Below are 5,642 nucleotides of genomic sequence, written 5' to 3' on the forward strand. Positions count from 1 at the left end.
TGCCCCTAGTTTATATCATGCAAAAGATTCCTACCACCACACAAATGGACAGGCTGGTACTGTTAATTCTACATGACCCATTAAGTGAGTATCCATCTATCCACTTTACATAATTAAACGGATGACTGAATAAACCCTTAAAAATAAGGATACACCTCTCAAATAGAAGATAATAATGAATAATGTGTGACTTTATCATGAATGAATTCCTTTCGCAAATGCTGTTTTCCCAGTGACTTCCTTCTTGAGAGTCTCATGGAACAAGAGAAATCCAAGATGTAAGATAATATGGAATATGGGCACAAACTCTCTGTGGGAGTTTGAATGAAATTGGTCCACATATTAACAAAGGGAGTGACACTTTTAAGATGTGTGGCATTGCTGGAGTGGGCACTGCCTGGTTGGAGGAAATCTGTCACTGTGGAGGGTAGATTTTAAGGTTTTCTTTGCTCATGATCCTGCCCAGTCTGTCAGGTGACTGCTTGTTCCTTGGAAGTTGTTGGAGTCTCAGCTATTCCTCCAGCACCATGACATCCTGCACACTGCCATTCTTCCTGCCATGATGAGAATGTCTGAACTTCTGGAGCTGCAGGAATGCCCCCTAAATAATATGGTTTCCTTATAACAGCTGTGGTCATGGTGTCTTTTCACAGAAATGAAAGCCCAGCTTAGACAATATCTCTGAAGTAACTAAAGACAAAAAATATTTGATTATGGGGATTTATACCTAGTTGTCTAATATATTATAAAAGAAGTGCATTCATTTCTGAGATACTCCTTCCCAGATTATTGTAACCACAATGAACTATCAAACAAACCCAAGATGAAACATACTAAACATAATGTCTGAAAAAAATATTTTTATAATTCTGAAGCATTCAAAAATACAGACAACACTGAATTCATATTTTACATGATGATCATTACTTTCACTGGATGGCTGTCTCCTTAAAGTGAACAGCAGTTTCAACCACAGCAATGCACGGTAAAAAGGGAAAAGTCTATGCACAAAGGAATAATGGACACAAATTGTGACATCTCTCATGCCAAGTTAGACATTTCCTGAGTCTTGAATTAACAGGCAGGTTCCAGCTCTGCAATCCCCTTCCTTGGTGATTAGCATTAACAAGACACAGGAAAAGACACAAGAAACTCTTGTTATCTGTGCCTATATTATCATTCAAGTCACAGGTTCCCCATGTTCATATCTGTATTCCAGTCCACTTCTTGTCCTAACTTAATGTTCTCTATCTTGTTATTACTTCAGTGAACATAACCCTCAAATCTGGCTGCATGCTGTTGATTTTTATGAAGTGCTATGAGTAGCTGAGATTCCCATAACTTACCAAAGCAACAATCATATTTAGGAACCTGTGATTTTCTACATGCTGAGGAGATTGACAAAGAAAGATATAAAAGTACAAGGATAGACTGACATAAATCAAGAGGAACTAAAACTAGTGTCCAGGTAAAATGTTCCTAAGTGAGAAGGTGAAATTTGAGCATAATAAGATGGGACCCAAATCAGTTCAACAGATTTCCTTACAGCTTACAGATAAACATGTGAAATCACATATATGAAATGTGTGTGTGCTGCTTCCTTACAATTATTTCCTGACAAGTTATAAGAATGAGACAACATCACAGACAACAAGAGAAAGAATTTTAAGTAGTTCCTTAAACAGGATTTCTGATCACCATAGGTAACAATGCCATTTAAATTCTCTACTGGATTACCTACATCAAGCCTATAATTCGTAAAAAATCCTAGAGAAGCTAAATAAGAAGGTGAATCCAAAGAAAAACATATAGTTATCTTCCTGGATATTGGAAGTAGACAAGATTGCCAGATAAAAAATGGGAACTTGGTGGTGGGGTGGGATGGGGGGATGGAGGGATGGGGAGAGAAAAGTGTGAAGTGGAGGATGGGAAGAGCTTGGGGGAATAGGATGGTTGAGATATAGGATGGGTGGATATGGGAACAAGGAATTATATATCTTAATTAAGGGAGCCAATCTAGGGTTTTCAGAGACTTGACTCTAGAGGGGTTCCCAGGTGTCCAGGAAGATGCCCCCAGCTAGTTCCTCGGGCAGCTGAGTAGAGGGTGCTAGAAATGTCCAGATCCTATTGCCATACTCATGAATATCTTGCATATCACCATAGAACCTTCACCTGGCGTTGGATGGAGAAAATGACAGAGCCCCACATAGGAGCACCGGACTGAGCTCCCAAAGTCCTGGTGAGGAGCAAAAGGAGGGAGATTATGAGCAAGGAAATCAGGACCGTGAGGGGTGCGTTCACCCATTGAGATGGTGGGACAGATCTAACGGGAGACCACCAAGTCCAGTTGGAATGGGACTGATGGAACAGGGGACCAAACTGGACTCTCTGAATGTGGCTGACGGTGGAGGAGGACTGAGAAACCAAGGACAAAGGCAATGAGCTTGAACTCTACAGCATGGACAGACTCACTGTGAGCCTTGTCAGTTTGATTGCTCACCTTCCTGGACTTAGGGGGAGTTGGGAGGACCTTGGACTTAACATAGTGAAGGGAACCCTGATGGCTCTTTGGCTTGGAGAGGGACGGAGTGGGTGTATGGGTGGAAGGGAGGGGAGGGAATGGGGAGGAGGAGGGGAGGAGATGGAAATTTTTAATAAAAAAATGAGAAAAAAAAGAAGAAGAAAGGAAAAAAAAAGAATTGCAGCCATTATGTGATGTTAGTGAGGCAGTACAAAGATATTAAGTATTCCATAACAGGCTAAGCTGTTTAAGTTAAGATGCATAGAAAGAGCTCTTAACACAGAGATATAGAGAAATAGGAAAACTTGTTTATTATGTCACAGACATTATACTATGTGTTATTTAGGCTGAAATCTTAGATTTAAGTTTGAGAACAGTGCTCATAATATACACAACTGCATCTATAAAATAAAGATATCTGAAAAATTAAAAAAAAATTCTCTACTGGAATTTAAAGAGATACATAAATCCACTGAGACCCGGATATTCTCCTCTGCCTTCACAGAATGAATGTAGACCTATTTAATGTAAACACTTCCATGTTTTGCTTCTAAGGCCTTTACAGTATGACTCTTAATATTTCTTGTTTCTCTGGGATTGGAAATCCAGACAGCATCAAGGCAATGTTCCTGAGGTTCAATATTCAGTACCCCTAAGAAGCTCAACGCATATCTCAGTTTTCTGGAGGAGAAATTGGAAACATTGCCTGTGCTTCCTTTTGTGCTCTCGGGAACCTCCCCCAATGCAAAGCAGTCCTCAAGCTCAGGATGAAATCCAAGGCCAAGCTGAGAGGCCACATCTCCACTAGAGCCTCCAACACAGCATGGCTGTCCTGGTGCTGCTTCTCTGCCGGGTGTCATTTCCAAGCTGTAAGTGCTTCAGGATTCAGGAAAGGGACCCAGGTTTTTCATCTTTGGGTTATATGACTGATGGTGATGTTGTTTGTTCCTAGGTGCCCTGTCCCAGATACAGCTGAAGGAAACAGGACCTGGACTAGTGCAGCCATCACAGACTCTGTCTCTCACCTGCACTGTCTCTGGATTCTCCTTAAGGAGCAACGATGTACACTGGGTCCGCCAGCCTCCAGGAAAAGGTCTGGAGTGGATGGGAGCAATATGGAGTGGTGGAGGCACAAATTATAATTCAGCTCTCCAGTCCCAAATCACCATCACCAGGGACACCTCCAAGAGCCAAGTTTTCTTAAAACTGAACAGTCTTCAAACTGAGGACACAGCCATGTATTACTGTGCCAGAGACACAGTGAGAGAACTCTAGTGTGAGCCTGCACAAAAACCTCCATATGGAGACACTCACGATCAGCAGGGGGCGTTGGGGACCAACAGGGTCTCCCAAGACCAGTATGTGCTTGCTTAATAAGATAAGAAGTTGTAGACTATGCTGCATGAGAATATGTTTCAATATTAGAATCTGTGTTTCCCTCTTCCAAACACATAGAAGGAAAAAAATCTCTAGAGGTGTCTCTTCACTGTCATAGTCTAATAAACTTTCTATTTGTTCAAATACTATAACAAATAGCTTTTCCCACAGCCCTCTAAGATAACAATCTGCTTCTTGTTATTAGATAGAATGACATATAACTTTGTATGTTTTACATACACACATATATACATACATATTCACACATTTTCTTAATATATTTTAAAGGAGTCAGCATTATGATATTTGTTGGATGTTAGATTCAGTTATAAGCTAGAGAACTTTAAAAGAGCTGTAATTTGTCTCTTTGTTTTTGTACCTGTGATAGAGAAACCACAGCTTCCCTAATTTAAAGTCATTTTCACACAACACCCTGGAAACTGATATATCCATAGTTTCCTTCTACACCAAGAAGGTCCCCAAAAACCATAGAACTGATTATTGCTTATGACAGATACCATTTCATGCACTTTCATCTTGGTAAAAAATAGCATTCCAATCAGACTTATAAACATTGTTTCTTCAGGCTAAACAAATAGGTATTGTTTTGGATCCTGTCTAACTTTAATACTGAATTTCTCCATATATGAGAACAGGATGTGTTCTTATTAACATTGGTCAACTTCAATATAATTTATTATTTGGGGTAATCCATCCCAACTAACTGATTAATCTTCTCACTGTCCAAACCATGATCAGACTTCCCTTATTTTACTTTTCCTAAGATTGACTTCTCAAGTTGCACAGGGTAAGTGGTCATCTTGTCCTCTTGATGCCTGGCTGTTACTGATACAAGGCCCTCCATGTTCATGCAGATTGGTTTGATATTTCAACTGTTGAGAACCGAGCTGCATCAAACATAAAAGGGAAGGTTGCCACTGCTCATCTGTGCACTGGGGTAGCAACTCAGAGGTTATAAGAGGATACTGCTCTTTCAGGGAAACAGTTTCAATTTCTGGCACCCACAATAGTTAACTCATACCAACCTGTAAGTCTGGAGAACCATGGTCTCTACTTGTCCCCATGCACACTACATTACTTACACAAAAACATACACACATAATTAAAAACAAAATATTTCATTTTCTCATCCACTGTTGAGAGTTATCCCAATGTGAGTGCTCCATAGTTTATATGAGGCTTTGATACATACAGAAAATTTCAAAAAGTAAAAGGTTAGGACCTTTAACTCCTAACATTTTTGTCTCATTCAAGAGATTAGTCTCATTTTTTCTTCTCAAATATAACTCATTTCTATTACTTGTCTGAAATTTGATTCCAAGGATAGCACATAACTCAAATGCCCTCATTAACAGACATTTTTCTGCACGCATCCTTTCTTTGGTTCTTCAATCTTGGTCAATGCACGAGGGCAGAGTAGGTTGAATAGAACAAGCATATTTGATCAACAGAAAAATAAAAGTTGAAGCAAAAAGGATAAGTTGCCTGTAACCAATAATTCAAGACTCATTTAGTAAAGGAAAGAAAGTAATCACAGTGCTATGAGGATGGAGAGAAATGGGCACTGTGTCTTTTAAATGGAACATGATTCTGTTATGTTACTGTAAAGCAGTTTGGGCGAACACCAAAAATTTTGTATACAAGAACACATGCTCAACATTCTCACTTCTATGTGAGGATCCGAAGAAAATGACATTTTCAATTAAAATAGATTATTGAATTT

General features: G+C 39.5%; 1 pseudogene; it reads left to right on the forward strand.

Annotated features, from left to right (window-relative positions):
- Positions 1 to 3,344: 3,344 nt before the first annotated feature.
- Positions 3,345 to 3,895, forward strand: LOC119819829 (annotated as a pseudogene).
- Positions 3,896 to 5,642: the final 1,747 nt, after the last annotated feature.

This window comes from Arvicola amphibius, chromosome 7 (assembly GCF_903992535.2).
Source record: "Arvicola amphibius chromosome 7, mArvAmp1.2, whole genome shotgun sequence".
NCBI lineage: Eukaryota > Metazoa > Chordata > Mammalia > Rodentia > Cricetidae > Arvicola > Arvicola amphibius.